Source organism: Acinonyx jubatus, chromosome X (assembly GCF_027475565.1).
Source record: "Acinonyx jubatus isolate Ajub_Pintada_27869175 chromosome X, VMU_Ajub_asm_v1.0, whole genome shotgun sequence".
Lineage (NCBI taxonomy): Eukaryota > Metazoa > Chordata > Mammalia > Carnivora > Felidae > Acinonyx > Acinonyx jubatus.
This window is the reverse complement of record NC_069389.1, coordinates 87,726,452-87,746,737: the sequence shown is the minus strand read 5'-3', so window position 1 is coordinate 87,746,737 and position 20,286 is coordinate 87,726,452. Positions and strand designations below refer to the sequence as shown.

General features: G+C 40.0%; 1 non-coding gene across 1 annotated transcript; it reads right to left on the bottom strand.

Annotated features, from left to right (window-relative positions):
• Nucleotides 1-19,745: 19,745 nt before the first annotated feature.
• LOC113597851 (U6 spliceosomal RNA) lies at nucleotides 19,746-19,852 on the bottom strand. The gene has a single exon (XR_003418597.1). It is a non-coding gene; the product is annotated as a U6 spliceosomal RNA (small nuclear RNA).
• Nucleotides 19,853-20,286: the final 434 nt, after the last annotated feature.

The following is a 20,286-nucleotide window of genomic DNA, read 5'->3' as shown; positions in this document are numbered from 1 at the left end:
CCAGCTTTCAAGTGCTAACTTCCTGTTGTGTGGGGGGCATGTTGGAAGTAAACGCTGTTCGCTTTGTCTCCCTTGTGCCTAGAGTACAAAATCCTTCCATACATGTTTGCTCTCTAGGGGTTTATGTACCATTCGGGGAGAAAGCATATATCCCATGAGGTCGCTAGGTGTATGTCCAAGTGTCATTTGCTAATATGCCCCTGCTTTCTGCTTTGGAGATGTGATATTATTCCCCCCCCTTCCCCAACTCCCAACTGTGCCCCTGAGGGTGGCAGGGCAGCAGCATACCAAAGAGATGTGCTGGAGAATCCCAGAAACTGCCTGGCTGAGTTAGACATGGGACAGTTGACTTAGGTCTTGAAAGAAAGAGTCAAGAGTGGCAAGAAAAAAAAAAGGGTCAACTGGTACTGGAATGAAGAAGTCTGGGCAAATCATGGAGACTTGACTGGAAGCTATAACAGGATGCCGGAATCCAAAGGAACATCCTCTCTAGGGGATGGAGAGGTCTTCAGGGGGTACTTGGTACCAGCTCCGAGAACTCTTACTCCTGTTTCCTGCCACAATGTGGGTCAGATGTATGTGTTCTTTATCACATCAGAAGGACGGTGCTAGCGTGTCATTCTTGTGAGCATCGTAATGTAGAAATATAGTCATATTCTCCCCCAAAATGCTAATAAGTATTTTCACGGGGAACAAAATAGACATAAGGAGGAGGGGAGAGTTGTCAAGGGACATTCAGGAATTCTTTGGCCTGAAGAGAAACTACAGAGCTTTGTCTGATTCATGGTGGCATCAGTAGGGACTTTCCAATTTCTGGGAAACTTAACCCTACAAAGAAATTATTTCCAGTGGCTTGGTGTCGTGGAGATTTAGCTGACTTGAGCCAGAAGTAGGGGATTTGGAGGAAGTCTGCCTAATCGCGGGCAGTGGGAAATTGGGATACAGCCAATGTAAATGTGGCAGGCTGGGAAACATTTTTGCAGACAGAAAGCATTTAAACAATTTTTTATTGTGGTGAAATATACATAACATAAAATTTACCATTTTAACCATTTTTAAGTATTCATTTCAGTGGTATTAAGTACATTCACATTGCTGTGCAACCATCACCAATATCCATCTCCAGAACTTTTTCATTATCCTAAACTGAAGCCCTGTATTCATTAAACAATTACTCTTCATTGCCCCCTCCCCCCCCCCCCCCGGAGACCACTATTCTACTTTCTGTCTCTATGAATTTGACTATTCTTGGAACTGCATGTAAGTGGGATCAAATAGCGTTTGTCCTTTTATGTCTTGTTTATTTCACTTTGTGTCATGTCTTCAAGATTCATCCATTTTGTAGCATGGGTCCAATTCATTCCTTTTTAAGGCTGAAAAATACTGCATTGTATGTATATATCACATCTTGTTTATCCAGTCATCCATTGATGGACACGTGAGCAGTTTCCAGCTTTTGGCTCTTGAGAATAATGCTGCTATGAATACTTACTTACAAATACCTGTTCAGGCTCTTGCTTTCATTTCTTTTGGGTATATATTTACAAGTGGAATTGCTGAGTCGTACGATAATTCTATTTTTCTGAGGAACCACTATTTGGTTTTCCACAATGGCTGCACCATTTTACATTTTCACCAGCAATACACAACGGTTCCACTTTCTCCACATCCTTACCAACACTTGTTACTTTCTGTTTTTTTCTTTTTTAAAAATTTTAAAAATTTTATTTAAATCCAAATTAGTTAACATACAGTGTAATAATGATTTCAGGAGTAGAATTTAGTGATTCATCACTTACATATAGCACCTAGTGCTCATCCCAACAAGTGCCCTTCTTAATGTGCATCACCCATTTAGCCCATCCCATCACCCAACACCCCTCCAGCCACCTTCAGTTTGTTCTCTGTAGCTAAGAGTCTCTATTGGTTTACCTCCCTCTCTCTTTCTCTTTTATTTTTCCTTCCTTTCCCCTATGTTCATCTGTTTTGTTTCTTAAATTCCACATATGAGTGAAAGCATAATATTTCTCTTTCTCTGACTTATTTCACTTAGCATAATACATTCTAGTTGCATCCATATTGTTGCAAATGGTGAGATTTTGCTCTTTTGGATTGCCGAGTAATATTCTATTATATATATATATATAGATAGATAGATATATACATACATACATACATACCATATCTTCTTTATCCATTGGTCAGTCGATGGATATTTGGACTTTTTTCCATAATTTGGCTCTTGTTGATAGTGCTGGTATAAACATTGGGGTGCATGTGCCCCTTTGAATCAGAATTTTTGTATCCTTTGGATAAATACTTAGTAGTGCATACTGTTTTCCAGAGCGGCTGCACCAGTTTGCATTCCCACCAGAAGAGCAAAAGGGTTCCCCTTTCTCTGAGTCCTCACCAACATCTGTTGTTGCCTGAGTTGTTAATTTTAGCCACTCTTACTGGTATGAGGTGGCATCTCATTGTGGTTTTGATTTGCATTTCCCTGATGATGAGTGATGTTGAGCATCTTTTCATGTGCCTGTTAGCCATCTGGATGTCTTCTTTCGAAAAGTGTCTGTTCATGTCTTTTGCCCATTTCTTCACTGGATTATTTGTTCTCTAGGTGTTGAGTTTGATAAGTTTTTTTTATATACATTTTGGATACTACCCCTTTATCTGATAAGTCATTTGCAAATATCTTCTTTCTTTTTTATTTTTTTTATTATTTAAAAAAAATTTTTTTAACGTTTATTTACTTTTGAGACAGAGAGAGACAGAGCATGAATGGGGGAGGGTCAGAGAGAGAGAGGGAGACACAGAATCTGAAACAGGCTCCAGACTCTGAGCTGTCAGCACAGAGCCCAACGTGGGGCTCGAACTCATGAACCATGAGATCATGACCTGAGCCGAAGTCGGACGCTTAACTGACTGAGCCACCCAGGCGCCCCTCTTCTTTCTTTTTTAAATAGTCATTCTAATGAGTGTGAAGTGGAATCTCATGATTTGGTTTACATTTCCCTAATGATTAGTGATGTTGAGAATCTTTTTACATGCTTATTGGGCATATATATGTACATATATATATATATATATACACACACACATGTGTATATATATATAAAATTTCCTTAAGGAAATATTTATTCAAGTCCTTTGTCCATTTTTGAATTGGGTGCTTATTTTTTGTTGTTGAGTTGTGGGAGTTTCTTTTTTTTATGTATTCTGGATAACAACCCCTTTTCAGATATAGAATTTGCAAATACTTTCTCTCTATTCATAGGTTACTTTCTCACTCTTTTGAGAGTATTCTTTGTAGCACAAAAATTCTTAATTTTGGTGAAGTTCAATTTAGCTGTTTTTTTCTTTTGCTGCCTGTGTTTTTGGTGTTATGTCCAAGAAATCATTTCCAAGTCCAATGTCATGAAAATTTTCCCTGTTTTCTTCTAAGAGTTGTATAGTTTTAGCTCTTATGTTTAGATCTTTGATACACTTCAATTTTTGTATATGGTGTAAGGTAAAGCTCCATCTTCATTCTTTCATATGTGGATATCCAGTTTTCCCAGCACCATTAGATGAAGAGACTGTCCTTTCCCCACTAAATCGTGTTGGCACCTTTGTCAAAAATCATTTGATAATATACACTAGGGTTCATTTTGGGGGTCTCAATGATATGCCATTGAGCTGTATATCTGTCTCTGTGCTAGTGCCACACTGTTTTGATTACTGTAACTTTGTAGTAAGTTTTAAAATCAAGTATGAGACATCCAACTTTGTCTTTCTCAAAATTATTTTGTTTGTTTGGGATCTCTTGAGATCCTATGTGAATTTTAGGATGGGATTTTCTATTTATACACACACACACACACACACACAATATTGTTAGGATTGCCTTGAATCTTTAGGTTGCTTTGGAAGAAAGCATTTTAAAAAATCATTTCCACAAGTGATTCTTTATTGGTAAACCAACCCTATGTTTTATTTGTTGCTTGTTTAAAGCATGCTTTTAAAAAATATTTTATTTTTATTTTTATTTTTTTAATGTTTATTTATTTATCTGAGAGAAAGAGAGCAAGGGTGGAATGGCAGAGAGAGAGGGAGAGAGAGAATCCCAAGCAGGCTCCAAGCTGTCACCACAGAGCCTGACACACGACTCAATCTCACAAACCATGAGATCATGACCTGAGCTGAAATCAAGAGTTGGACGTTTGACCCACTGAGCCACCCAGGTACCTTATAAATATTTCAAATTTATTTTTGATTGAAGTAGAGCTGACATACAATATTATATTAGTTTCAGGTGTGTGACATAGTGATTTGACACTTACATACATTATGCAGTGCTTGCAGTAAGTGTTGTTACCATCTGTCACCATACAATGAAATTACAATAATATTCACTTTATACCTTATGTTGTACTTTACACCCCTGTGACTTATATACTTTATAAGTGGAGGCTTGTATGCTTAATCCACTTCACCTATTCCACCCAGCCTCCCAACACCCTACTGTCTGGGAATCACCAGCTGGTTCTTTATATTTATGAGTTTGTTTCTTTTTTGTTTGTTTGTTGTTTTATGTTTTTACATTTCACATATAAATGAAATCATATGGCATTTGTCTTTTTCTATCTGACTTATTTCATTTAGCATAATACCCTCTGTGCCTCTCCGTGTTGTCACAAATGGCAAGATTTCATTCTTTTTTATGGCTGAGCTATATATATATATTTATATTATTTGAATTAGTGTATTTGTTTTCTTCGGGTAAATATCCAAAAATGGAATTACTGGATCAAATGATAGTTCTGCTTTTAATTTTTTAAAGAACTTCCTTATTGTTTTCCAGAATGGCTGCACCATTTACATTCTTACCAACAGTGCATAAGGGTTCCTTTTTCTCCACATCCTCACCAACACTTGTTATTTCTTGTCTTTTTGATACTAGTCATTCTGACAGGTGTGAGGTGACATCTCATTGTGCTTTTGATTTTTATTTCCCTGATGATTAGTAGTGTGGAGAATTCTTTCATGTGTCTGTTGGCCATCTGTAGGTCTTAAAGTATACTCCTCAGTAAAGAATTTAGAAGAAGCAAAGAAAATAATAATGATAAAAATATGAAGAACAGAGCTTTGGATAGAAAGTCAGACATTTTCAGTTTTACAATATGTTTATGGATGCAGGCTGTGTCCTTTTGCAAGTCATTTGCATGTCTTATGCCTTGGTTTCCACCTGCTTTCAGACCCAAAGGATGTTACAGTTACCTCAAAATGGCATACAACAATCAAGAATCTTGATATTATATGTAGAACTATAGAGCTATACAGAGATTTCATAGAAAAGCTTTACTAATGATTTATAGTTTCTGTTAAATTAATCACTTTATTTATTTGTTTGTTTATTTGTTTGTTTGTTTTAGAAAGAGATTATGAGTGAGTGAGGGGGCAGAGAGAAAGAAAGAATCCCAAGCAGACTCCACACTCAGCATGGAGCCCAATGCGGGCTTGATCCCATGTCCCTGGAATCATGACCTGAGCCGCAATCAAGAGTCAGATGCTCAACTGACTGAGCCACCCAGGTGCCCAATTAATCACTTTGTTTAAATCAAAGGAAATGAAAGAACCATATGTTTATTGACATGATAGTATATCTGCCTTATCTGATGAAGACGTCTACAAAGCCTTGAGGATTATCCAGAAGGAATAGTTTAAAAGGCTGAGAAGAAGTTTGGAACAATCTGCTGAACCCCAAAGCATAACTCACCCATTCCAAACCTCCTTTCTTAGACAAGCTATTTCTTCTTGACCATATTACTTCCTATTGACGCTACAAACATTTATAACACCAACCTAAAGTCAAGTGGAGTCAGAAGGCAGATGATACCCCCATATTACTATCAGCCAAATTTGGGCATTCCCTACTTAGGGACAAGAGGGAATACCTACAATCTTATGTCTAGATAATTTCTTCTAATTATTGCCTATATAAGTCGTTGCCTGTCCACCTCCTATATTAGTTATCTATTGCTATGTAACAAGTTAGCTTAAAACTTAGTGTCTACAAACAAACATTTATTGCATCCCAATTTCTGGGGATCAGGAATCCAGGAGAAGCTTATCTGGGTGCTACTGGTTCAGGGTCTCTCATGAGGCTACAATCAGGATAAGGGAAAATATTTAGGAATCATATATCTGGCAAGGGATTTATATACAAAATAGATAAGAAGTCGTACAGCTCAGTAGCAAGAAAACAAATAATTCCATTTTAAAATCAGCAAAGGACCTGAATAGACATTTTTCTAAACAAGATATTCAAATAGCCAACAAGCACATGAAAAGGCACTCCACATCACTAATAATGAGGGAAATATACATCAAAAACAACATTGAGGTATCTCCTCACACCTATTTGAATGGCTGTCATCAAAAAGACAAGAGGTAACAAGCGTTGGCAAGGATGTGGAGAAAAGGGAAGACTGTACGTTGTTGGTAGGAACATAAATTGGTACAACACTGGACAACACTATGGAGGATCCTCAAAAAATTAATAATACAACTACCATATGATTTGGCAATTCCATTTCTGGGTATATGTCCAAAGGACATGAAATCATTATCCTAAAGAGATACCTGCACCCTCATGTTCATTGCAGCAGTATTTACAATAGCCAGGACATGGAAACAACCTAAGTGTTCATCAACAGATGAATGGGTAAAGAAAATGGGACGTATATGTGATATATATGTTATACGCATATGAATATTATTCAGCCATAGGAAGAAGGGAATCTTGCCATTTGTGACAACGTGGATGAACTCTGAAAGTATTTTGCTACATGGAAGAAGTCAGACAGAGAAAGACAAATACTGCATGATCCCACTTGTGTGTATGATCTATAAAAAACAAACTCATAGAAACAGAGAACAGATTGGTGGTTGCCGGAGGCAGCAGAAGGATGATAGGGGAAACAAGTGAAGTTGGTCAAAGGGTAAAAACTTCTAGTTTGAAGATAAGTTCTCCTCATGAGGCACCTGGGTGGCTCAGTTGGGTAACCATATGACTTTGGTTTAGATCATGATCTCATGGTTTGTGGGTTTGAGCCCCGCATCAGGCTCTCTGCTATCAGCACAGAGCCCACTTCAGATCCTCTGTCCATCTCTCTCTGTGCACCTCCTCTGCTCACACAGTGTCTCTCTCAAAAATAAATAAATGTATAAAAAAGAATAAAAGTTCTATCACAAGAAAAAAATGTGTAACTGTATGAGGTGATGGATGTTAACTAAACTTATTGTGGTGATCATTTTACAATATATACATATATCAAATACACCTTAAACTGTACACCTTAAACTTGTCTGATGTTACATGTCAATTCTGTCTCAATTAAACTGGGGGAAAAAAACAAATTATAAATTTCATTAGGAAAAGAAGATATTCACATGCTTGAAAGTGACCTTATACTTGACTTTGTTTGTGAAGAGAATTGCCAGCCTGCTCTAATGAGCTTGGAATTCTTGTTCTTGGAAAGAAACGTCACTTTGATTCTTAACACAGGTGTAAGCTATACAATCACTATTGTGGAAACATTTTCTGTTTAATTATACTAAACAGCAGACATTCTAATCTGTCTGGCTTGCCCTAGTCTAGAAGCAGGAGATTGGTCAGCATGGCCTCTTGATGTCTTCTTTGGTTCCCAGGATTCTAAGATATCAGTCTTCCTAATCTATCTCCTAGGCAAGTGACGGCGATGAGGTTGGGGCTAGAAAGTATCAGCTGAGAGAGACCAGTGCCTCTGGAGCATCCCCTGAGCAGAGCACCTCTAACATTTGAAATCAATCATTCCTGAAGGGCAAGGCCGGCTCTGAGGTGGAAAAGAGCAAATGCGCCCTTTGTGCCCATCTGGCCTACTCATTCTCTGAGGAGCCTTTTAAAGGAAGGAAACAGTGGAAGGGCTCACTTGCCACAGAATAATTATTCAGGCTGATAAGGAACAAAGAGACCACTGTCGGTGGGGTTGGCAACCAAAGACCAGGAGCTTGGAGCTGGATTTCCTCCAGCGTCCCTGGGCTGCTGGAAGATTGGATCATTAAGAGTTTACGGCCTCATGGAGCTATTTTAAGCCTGTTCCATCGCTTGATGCTAGCCTCGAATTCAAGCTGCCACAGATTCTTTTATCCCCCAGGAACTGTGGCTTGGGCTGAACAAAAGAGAGGCTGCTCCTTTGGAGGGAGGAGGGCCTGGGGCTGAGAGATGGGGTTGCAGAGAAAAGGGTTTGTTGGACCTAATGAGCTGCCTGTGGTGCTGCTGTCACTGCCGTTGCCACTACAGCTGTTCATATGCTGTTCCTATTCTCAGGCAGCTGACCGGATGGGGCATGCTCACATGGAATCAAAAACAACCGCTCTTACTACTCTTGAGTAAGGCAAAGTGGTACCAAGTAAGAAAACTGTGTCCTAATCTCCTTGTTTGGAGGTAAGAAGAGTAGAGAATGAGGAAGACAGGGCCCCTCTAGGGGCTAATTGGTCATTCCAGAAGCAAAGCAAAGCAAAGCAAAGCGTCACATTTGACCTGAGGTATCTAATAGCAGAGGACCACCATGCCTTCTGCTCAGAGACCTAAAGTCCCAGGCTTTTCTTCTTGGATGCTCCCTTTTAGAGGTGTGTAGAACGCGTAACTGTCTTGGAAAAAAAAACAGCAAAACATAGTAATCATGTTAGTGAGTGTTCCCAGAGATTTTCAAGATTCATGGGTCCCCACTAGAAACTAGATCCCAATAAGTCATTCAACAGAAAGTTTTTGAACACCTACTATATGCCAGGAACTACCCTAGGCCAGTTGAATATAACAGTGAACAAAGCAGACAAACATCTTTACCCTCACGGAGCTTCTACCCTAATAGAGGGTGACAGACCATAAACAAGATAATTTATTAAATAAATACTGTGTCAAATGATGATGGATGCTCTGAAGAAAAGAAAATCGGAGTTGGAAAGGATGGGAAGCACAGGCTGGGTGGTGGGGGTTATGATTTTAAATAGGTCAGGAAATATCTCATGGAGATGGGGATATTTGAGCAGAGACTTAAAAGAAGTGAGGGAAAGATTCATGTGAATAGCTGTGGGGAGATTGCTCCAGGCAGAGGGAAGATCATGTGCCAAGGTCTGGCATAGTTCAAGAACAACATGGAGGCTAGTGTGGTTGAAATGGTATAAGGGAGGAGTGAAATGATAAGAGTTGAGGTTGAAGAGATAGCAGAGGGCCAAATAATGGAGTGCCTTATAAATTAAAGATTTTAATTTTATTATGAGCGAGACGGGAGGCCATTGGAACGTTTTTGTAAAGGAGTAACATAATCTTATTTATGGTTAAAAACAATCATTCTGACTGCTTGAAGAATAGACTATAAGGAAGAAGGGTAGAAGTGGGAAGACCTTTAGGAAGGAATTGTAGTAATCCAGGCAAGAGAGTATGGTGATGTGGGCCAGTGAGGCAGCGTAGAAAGATGAGAGGTGGTCAAATTCTGATATACTCGAAAAGTAGAGCTGACTGAATTTGCTGTTGGATTGGATATGGATGATGTAAAGAAAGTAAGTTAGGGGTCATGAATGACTGCAAGACTTTTGGCCTAAGCAATTGGAAGGATAAAATTCAGCAACAAGATGGGAAAGACAAGTAGAGAAACAGATTTGAGAGGTGCAAGAAAATCAGAGTTTGATAATTAATGGACTTGGGTTTGCCCAGGTCTGGAGGCACTAGAAAAAAGGTCAGCAGCTGGTGGCTGCACTGGATGGGTCATGGTGGAAAATGGATTGGAACAAACCTCAGCATAGCTGCAGATAGAGCCAGCTGGGGGTGTTTTGGGGAAATGGACCCAGGTGGACATGAGCTGCTCTTCCTCTGCTCTCCCTTCTCCTGCCTGGAGTCCAGTGCCTCCACTGCCCCCACTCAGCTCCATACCACTTGGTCAATCCCTCACATCTAGTCTTGGGGATGATAAGCTTTCTGTAAAGATCAAGATACTATTTTAGACTTTTTGGGCTGGTTGATCACTGTTGTAGTTACTGAACTCTGCCACTGTAGCTCAAAATCAGTCATAGACAATACGTAAGTCAACGTGTATAGGTATGGTCCAAGAAAATTCTATTTTCAAAAGTATAGAATGACTTGATTTGGCCCATGAGCCAAGTCCCCATGCCCTGGTCTAGATCTATGAAGAGCTACCCACAGAAACACAGGTCTCACATGGCCACTCAGCCTTATGACACATGTACAATCTAACTCCAAGATGAAATATTAGAGAGGTATCTCTGGGTAGCTATCTCTCAAAGATGAATGTATTTTAATGTTTTAGTGGCAGAACCAATGGTCTCACTGGCATGCTTTTACTCTATAAAGTGACTAACCAAAGTTGGAACTCAAAATGCCCTTCATTTCAAATAAGGGGAAACAAAGGTGATTCATAAGCATTTCAATTTTTCCTGAATTGACTCCTATTACTTTAAACATAAGTTACTGGCCACTTCTCTACAACTGTCTCTGTCCTCCCCAAGCCAACTAACATGTCCCAGGTCCTATCCCTCTCAGGGCCCTGCCAGGTGACTAATTCAGTTATAAATTGTCAATGGCATCTACCTCCCAGAAAATACAAACTCCAAAGCCTGCTTTTAAGGATGGGGCACTAAATTGCCTGCCCTTTCTGAGGTCTGCACAAGTTTGTTGGTACACCTCCCTGCTTCAAGTGTATAGAGCAGCTCAACTCACATGAGTAACCTTTGAAATTCAGTGGGCCTCTGTCAGATGGGCTGTTGCCATGAGTGTATTTGAATAATGCTTTTTATTTATGAAAAAAGGTTGGAAATATTTAAAAGATATAGAGAAAAATGTGAACACACCCATATACTCACCACACAGCTTAATAAATAAAATATTAAACATCTATTCAAAACCCTTTGTCTCCCCTCCCTGGCGTCATTTTCTTCCCTGTCTGCACAAAAGTAACTTCTATCTTGAAGATAGTTGTGTCCTTCCTTTGTGCTTTTTTGTACATATGAATGTATACAGATGATGCCTCCCTAAACAACATAGTATTGCTTTGAATGCTGATAACATTTGTATCAATGATGTAATATTGTAAACATGTTTTCAAGTTGGATCCATAATTGATACATGTGCTTCAAGTTCATTCATTTTCACTATCTTATATTCTTCCATTGTAAGAGTATACTGTTTACCCATCAATGATTTCTTAGGCTGATTCCCATTTTACACTATTTCATAAAATGCTGCAGTGGGCATTTTGGTTTAGTCTCCTAGTACCATATGTCAGGGATGAAATGCTGCTATTTTTCGGAGCTCCTCTCCAAGTCTCCATGGAACCTCCCTTTATATAAGAATGGCATATGTGGAAAGATAAACCCCATCTTGGACCAAAACACTAAAACACCTTCAGAATTCTCTTATCTCTGGGCACCTGGGTGGCTCAGTTGGTTAAGCATCTGAGTCTCGGTTTTGGCTCAGGTCATGATCTCACAGTTTCGTGAGTTCAAGCCCCTCATCGGGCTCTGCACTGATGGTGTGGAGCCTGCTTGGGATTCTCTCTCTCTCTCTGCCCCTCCCCTACTCATCCTGTCTGTCTCTCTCAAAACAAATTAATTAATTAAAAAATTTTTTAATAAAAAAAAAAAGAATTCTCTTATCTCACTGTCATTGGGTAAAGAGTTTTGACCTAAACCAAAATGATCAAGCCAGGAGAACCTATCAAGGTCACCTGCTGCCTTGATTCTCAGTTCATTATTTTGGTTCCCGAGTGTCAAAGCAAGATATTTTTATTTGGCCGCAGGTTCTTCTGGCCTGGTCTGATGGATTCACATGTATCCATGATGGTGGAAGACAAGTAGTCAATAAGAATCAGATTGCAATGTCATTCTATCAAATATCACGTGTGACAGGAGGCTTCCAGATTGTGGAGTCAAACTCAGAATGTCTTGCAGTACAAAGGCAGAAAGTAACTGAATAGCCAGCCACCCCCTGGATTTCCATGTTGTTCTCCAGGATTTTCCTGCTGTTGCTCTATTGTAGAGCTGGACAAAAGAGTATCTGATGTTTATGGGTCTCCACCCAAGAGGACTCATGTTATAAGTCAGTGCACATGTCAACAGTGTGGACATTGATGTGGACTGTTTTTTTCTCATAGCACATTTCCTGAAAATTTCTGTTCTTCAACGTGTGCCTTTACCCCCTTTATAGAGCTACACGTAGAGACTTTCAATTCTCAGGGTATGACAAAAACAGGAAAAGAAGTTCTGAAGCATCAGGGGATATTATCACTTAAGTCAGGTTATAATAGAGATACTTTCTGCCTTTTTGCATCTATTCACTACATCCTTTATTTCATAAGTCTCTGATGCCACTGTCCTTAAAAACCCAAAGAATCACCATAATTCTTGTATCTATATATAGCCTCCTTGCACTGTGGTTGATCTGAAAAAAACTACAGTTTAAATTCATACAGACAGGTTTACTTTCTTAGATTAAGTCATTACTGCCACCACATACTTTCTCTGTGAATTCCTTTTAGGTATGTAGCCTAAGGCCAAGCAGTCCTCCTAAGTTACCCTAACAACTCACACGCCCTATTCCACATACAAAATCTGTTTCCCACTCCACATTCCAGTGCTTTCTTAGAAAAAGTTAAGCTGTTTCTACCTGATACAAAATCAAGATGTAAAACAGAGTAGCTCTCAGTATTGTGTGTAAAAACTGTCCCATAGTCATACAAGAAACCATGGTCAAGCAAATTAATTTGGATTGTAGTTAATAATTTTGGTAATTGTGATAATTATTACTAATAGTAAATGCGCAATGAAAGCTGGCAAAGGGACTCGTTTAAAACTTTTTATTTAAAAATGTATGCATTTATTTTAGCACGTTAGAAAAAATGCAACATTATATCAGATTCATTTAGTTTCAGAAATGCTATTGCTTAGGGTGAGGACACGTTTTGAAAAAAATGAATCCACTTTATGAAAGTTATTAACTGAAAAAGATTAAGTGAATAGCACAGGTAGTTTGTAGATATAGGAAAAATAGTGAAGGTCTTATGTAAATGAACAATCCTTGGAAAATACTGACAAGACAGATGTTTTTGTTTACTTCCAAGGATTCTCAAGAAATGACCCAGGAGCTCTAAAGCTAATTTGAATATTATTTGAAGATATTTGTAGATAGCTTAAAATTTGTAACTAAAAAAAGTAACTAAAAACAACACATACGTTAAAGAATGTTCTATATGCCAAATTTTTACACAATGAAGGCCAACAATGCATTGACTTGAGCTGCTCCATAGTTTCATTTTTCTGTGCAGAAGTCAAAATAAATTTCATTTGCAATTCAGTTTAATCAAAGAATGTAATGTAACCCTCTCTCTCTTTCTCTCTCTCTCTTAAAAATAAATAAATATTAAAAAGGGGGGGCATGCGGGTGGCTCAGTCGGTTAAGCATCCGACTTCAGCTGAGATCATGATCTCATGGTTCATGAGTTCAAGCCCGGCGTCGGCCTCTGTGCTGACAGCTCAGAGCCTGGATCCTCCTTCGGATTATCTGTCTCGACCTCTCTCTGCCCCTCCCTTGCTCACACTCTGTCTCTGTCTCTGTCTCTCTCTCCCTCTCAAAAATAAATAAATATTAAAGGAAAAGAATGCATTGTAACTCAACAGTATGCAGTTGGACAAGAGAATAAAAAGCATTACCATTTGTGGGGCGCCTGGCTGGCTCAGTTGATGGAGCATGCAACTCTTGACCTCGGGATTGTTGAGTTCGAGGTCCATGTTGGGTGTAGAGATTACTTAAAAATAAAATCTAAAAAAAAAATACTATTACCATTTGCAAATAGTTATCTTTGTGGGTCAGAATATTCTTCCTACCATGCAACCAAAACCAATTACAGATTTAGATTGGTACAACTGCATCATAACTCCCAATTTCAAATGTTTGTGTTTATCATAACAGTTTTAGATTAATTTTCCTTATAATAAGTAAATATGTGTTTGGGTTATCAAATAAATTGATATTAATAAAATACTGCTTTTATCCATTTTAATATATTGAAGTGCTATATGGAAATTTATTTGTAGGGTCATCTGGGTGGCTCAGTCGGTTAAGCCTCCGACTTTTGATTTCTGCTCAGGTCATGATCTCACAGTTTGTGAGTTCAAGCCCCACTTCAGGCTCTCTGCTGATGGCATGGAGCCTGCTTGGGATTCTGTCTCTCCTTCTCTGCCCCTCCCCTGCTTGTGTGTGCATGCTGTCTCTCTCTCTCTCTCAAAAATTAAAAAAAAAATTTTACATTAAAAAGAGAACTTTATTTTTATAGGCGGCTTCATTAATAAACAGGCTTGAAAGCCATTGATGGAGATGAAGCAGACAGTTGAATTACTAAATTTTTCATTCTCACAACATATTGAGACTATATAAAATGAGAGAGAGGGAGATTCTGCTTACTAATAAGAGTTAACATTCATTTAGCACTTCTTACAACAGTCAGAATAGGGGAGGTGTGTTGCAGTAACAAATAATTCCAAACTCCTAGTTGTGAACCACAAAGGGATGTTTTTTACTCGTGATATGTGTCCAGCATGGCTTGGTTGAACCTCTGTTCCATATTATTTTCACTCTGGAACCCAGGCTAATAGATCAGATTCTATCTGGAGCATTGCAGTTAACATAACACAGGAGAAAGAGAATATGATAAAGCATACCCTGGCTCTTAAAACTTCTGCCTGTATGTGACTCATGCTATCTTTGCTTGTATTTTATCGGCCAAAGCAAGTTGTATGGCCATGCCTGAATTCAACAGGGCAGAGATGTATAATCATTCCACAGAGAGAGGCACTTCAAGGAGAGGCAAGAAATATAGGTGAACAGTACTGTAATCTGCCATTCTTATTATGTGTGAGGCTCTCTTCATCTACGTTTACAACAACCTTATAGAGTAGGTACTATAATCACCCCATTATAGAGATGAAGAAATGAAGGCTTAGAGTTTCGTGACTTTTTTGAAGGTCACACGGTTGAGTAGTAGCCAAGCTGGGATTTAGAACCCAACAGCCTGACTCCAGAGCCTGTGCTCTCAAACACCATACTGTAGCATTTACATTGGGCTTCTCGTCAAACCCATGAGTACTACTCTTAGCCCTAGCCCAAGGGGGGTGTCTTAAATAGGTTATGAAATTACACCAAAGGTTATGTATGACTCCAGAGGCAACTTCAGTATAATTCCAGCGTAGTGATTAATGAATGAATTACACAAAGACAATAGTTCCAGTCATCTTTAAAGATCAAAATCAAACACATTCAAAATAGTGACAGTTCATTACAACTCAATTTTTGTAACCAAAAATTAAATATATATATAAATATATATATTTAAAAATATCACTGCCAGTCTTGGAATTAAGCACACCATGTAATCTAATTTTTCCCTTTCCTTGGATAGAAATAAGCCACCAAATGCATGGGCTCACCTAGGCCTGCTTTCAGAGTGTGTCCTATTTATACTCAAGAAAAAGTGAACCCCGAAGCAAGGATGCTCATTGGGCAGACTCTAAAACTAAACTCTAACTAAAGAAGGACCCATAGGCCTTAGGGTCAGAGGATCCATACTCTTGGGAACAATGCCACTAATATTGCAGCTTCTGGGTAGAGCCAGGACCTGAGTTTCTGTATAGACATGAGGCCCCTGAGGACCAGAGTCAATCAGGAAACAAGCAGCTAATTGGAAAAGGTAGGTGGAATTGTGGAATTCAGGCCCTCTAACAAACCAGGGCAATACATGCCTGGCCACAGTCTGATCAAATTCACAGGTTGAAGGCTAGAGGTAGATTCCTATGGATAGATTCCATAGCCATAGTAACAATCACTGGAGCCCTCCTGCCTCGTTTCCTAATATTCATGTCTTTTTCTAGAATATTAATAAACTTTTAAGCAGGTAAGTGAGCAGACAAAAATCTGTTTTTAGTATAAAATCTGCAAAATATTTCCATTGAGCATACTTGGGTTTTAACTCATTTTGTCCTTGTAACAACCCCATGAGGGAGCTACTCTGATTAGCCTGACTTTTAAACGAGTGAACTAAAACTTACAGAGCTATGGTAACTTGTCCATACTCCAACCGGGGAGACTTTGTGTCTCTGCATTTCCAGCACCTCACACAGTGCCTGTCACACAACTGGTGCTCAGAAAGTAGTTGAATGAATAAATGAATGAATGAATGAATGAGCAAGCAATAGCTTCTTTTCACACTATGTGTGAGCCATTGTGACTCACCTCTGTTATATCCTCTCTGGTCTCATCCTTCATCACTCAGACTGGGCCACCATCACTGTCTAACCTTTTCCAAGGCCTAGGGTTGGATGGCAGTGGAAGGAAGAGGTTGCTTAGTCAATCAACTTCAAATTCTTTCTTCCCACATTTGCCCTTAAGAACAAACAAGTTAATGTAATCAGGAGGAGGCAGCTCTTGGGAAAATGTTTTCCCACTACATGCCTCACCTCATATGTTTCCAAACACAGTCTCCACAGGCCCCACATTTTTTTTTCTAATACAATTTGCACTCCCCATCCAAGCAAGGCAATTTAAAAAAGGGCACCATTCTGTATTCAAAATTTTGGTCTTGATTTTCAGCCATCAATGGAATTAACCACATTTTGCCCTTGGAAAGGTTGCATTCCTGATTCTCTCTGCCATCTCACTTATAAAGGCAAAGAAGGGAAGTGGGGTGCCAAGGAGAAAGCATCAGCTTGGCATCTGTGGCATGAGCACTCCAGAAATTCCATTCTCTACAAAATCTACGTCTCCTGTAGGTGTTGTGGCTGGGGCCCACAACTAGGGACAGAGGCCACACAGCTGCTTTCCTTTTAGCCCCTTTCTCTACCTTTATCAAAGGCAGAAAGGTGTTGATTCAAGGGGACAGGGACTTGCCCTTTAGTATCTCCTTCCCTGAAGACTTTAAGGATGCAAGGAACTTTGATCTACCAGGGCAGTGGTTTTCAACTATTTCTTAGCTCTGAAACTGTTGCTAAAAGTGAACCCCAATATATAAAGTAGACAAAAAGGGTAGTGACTCTGGATAAAGTAGAGAAGGGGACCTAGACCTCTGAGAGCTTTGTCTCCCTATATCAGGCTCTAGGGACTATCCATGAACCCAAGAGGGTGCAGAACACAATTCAAAGGTCACTGCCCTTGACTGTAAGCTCCATAGCAGAGGAGTGTGGACTGTGTCTGGCTTACTTGCCTCTGTATTCCCAGCTCTGTGTTGTGTGCCTGGAGCATAGTAGGAGTATCATAATCATATATTGAATGAATAGGAGGTACCAGTGTCTCGTGGCAGCGGCTGTTGGTTAAGTGACTCATTGTCCTGTGATGTGTGCATGTGCCTGTGCATGTGCACTGGTGGGAAGGTGGATTCAGAGCTGAATGTTGGAACGGACCAGAGATGAAATGCGTGACCACGTCTCTGATGGTGAAGAGAAACTGAATGGTGAATGATGAATGGGTATCCAGGCTGCTAGGTTCTTCAGATTTGCCAGCAAAGCTGGTTGGTTTGCTCCTTCATTTGTTAGATAGGGATCTCCTGCCATGTGTCAGGTTAGCTCCTAAGAGACAACAATGACTAAAACCCAGTCCCCTGCTGTCACAGGACTTATAGTCTTAGAGAAGGAGAGATGGAAACAAACCAGTGGCAATAAAGTAGTGTAACAGTGAGAGTGGATATCATTACTTAGCTCTGACTGTCAGACTAGGATTTGGATTTTTAGTCTATACACAAGTTGTTTTTTTTTTAACATGAGACTCCCCAGCTAAATAAAGTACACGAAGGACAAAGTGCATCTGAATTTCTACTAATCTTTCACCAAAAATTTGCTTTCACTTTCATTGTTAACATAGGCAACAAAGGATAGCAATATTAGCCATACCTGTGACTGTGTCGGCGGTAGATATCACAGACACTTTCATACCACATTAATAATGCTATAGTTCTCTCAAAATATTATTTACCCTCATCATTAGTTTGAAATTATGGTGGTTCCTTGACCTGCCACTAGAGCTTATCATTTACGCCATTAACAAAGAAGCACAGGTACTAGTCTGTCACGATTTTTTAAAAATATTTTGATAACTGAATTTCAATATCGTTGGCTTCCTTTGTAAGCCTGTGTACCTTATTTTTTCTATTGAAGCATATGATTCTAGGAAGGGATCCATAAGGGACCATCATACTGCCAAAGGAGGTCACCATGTCACAAAATGGTTAAGAACCTCTATCAGATAATAGTCTTAAGAGTGACGTTTCATCAGGGAAGAAGAGAATTTTCAAATACCAGCGGCTCCATGTACGTAGTCAAAGCGACGCATGGGGTTTGACTATAAGCCATGAGTAAAGAGAACTCAGTGGGGGGTGCAGAAGGAGGTTCCACCTGCCTGGGAATGAAGAGATGTGGACTGTAAAAGAAAGTAGAGAAGGAGAGGAGCAGGCGGACAGCTATCAGAGGGGCCTGCAGGAAACCACCAAAGCAGTGAGGGACAAACTAGGAAGCTGTGAATCCCCCTTGGAGGAGACCTGCATTTACCTTGGTGCTGGAGCAATCTGGCATCCAAATGGTAGGACAGCAACAGGGGAGGGAGGTGTCTAAGTTCACGGGCCTGATGTAACACTTGTGTTTCTTCATAGCCTGCACGTGGCACGTGGAACATCCAAAATGCGAAGGAGTAGAGAGGACGAGTGGGCCGCCGGATGCCTATGTTTGGAATGAAGAAGTTACAAAACCAGGGGGCTTTGGAACCAGAAACAAATCGCCAGGGCTATGGATTTGACAACAGGTGCAACCAATGAAGTCCCTAAAAGACCAGAAGGGACCCACTGCACTTCAGCAGACATTAGCACAGGGGAGTAGGGACTGTTCCAGACCAGCCACTCCATAGCAGAAAATAGCATGGATCCAAGGCTCTATTCTCCCCAACCCCACTGCTTCCAGACACCGTGTTTTGTAAGAGGAGGAAAAATGAGGTTAAAATATGCAAGACTCGGCATTTTATCCAGAGGCAGAGTCTTTCAACTGACACAATGAATTGTGTGTCTGTACTTCCAACCCCCTACCCAGCAGGATGGGAAGCTCCTGGGGGTAGTTTAGTTCAGTTCTAGAGAACATTTTTGCACATCTGAGTTGCCGGGTATACATTCCAACTCTGCTGTATGTGTTTTGGCACCATGATATAGAAGTCAGTTCAGAGTCAAGAAGAGGACAAAGAGAGAAGCGTTCGGTTCCAGGAGGTTGTGGGTGGTGGGATAGGTGGGCGAGGAAAGGCTGCACTGAGGAGGCAATGCTTGAGCTGTGCCTTGAAAGCTGAGCAGGTTTTCCAGAGGCACTAGTTAGGCACTTCACTTACAAACTCAAAATCTTGGTGGAGAAAGCAACAGTCTACGAGGTGTGATTCGAAGGGTACCAGGAAAAAATATCCAATGCCCCCTAGAAAGCTCCTAGAATACCACTATTAAAGATCTATGCCTCTGGTCTTCAGTGTCTTCTAAACCAGCGTTTCTCCAGCTGTAATATGCTGATGAATTACCCGTGGATGTCCTTAAGGTACAGACTGTGATGCTGTAGGTCAGTAGTGGGGCCGGAGATCCTGTATTTTTAACATGCTCCCAGGGGATGCTGGTGTTGTTGCTCTACGGACCACACTTCGCTTTTTCTTTTTAAATATGGAACACTCCGCAAATTTCCGTGTCATCCTTGTGCAGGGGTCATGCTAATCTTCTCTGTATCAAGTTTAGTACATGTGCCGCCAGAGCGAGCAGGGGACCACACTCTGAGTAGCAAGTCTCTAGCTAATGATAGCTAACATTTATCCTGTCCTTTTTACATGACAAGCATCGTACAAAGCCCTTCGTGTACTATCACTGCATCTAATCCTCATGGCAACCTTATGAGGGAATTGAGAGTTTCCTGTAGGTTGAAAATTACTGAAGTCTCGAATTCAGAGAATTCTCACTCATTGGCTCAAGGCCACTGCTGTGATGAAACTGGAAATTGTATGCAGGCTGCCTCATCCTAGACCCTAACTTGTGAGCCTGTTCGACTCTATTCTCTCCTGGAAGGAGTAACACCTTAAGGTGACAGTTTTAGTTCTGTTTTTTGTATTTTTTTAAGAAACGGGACCTTTTCATAGGAGGCAGTATGTATAACAGATACAAATGTAATTTATCTGTTTAGCAAACTGGGGACCCCAAAGCCCAC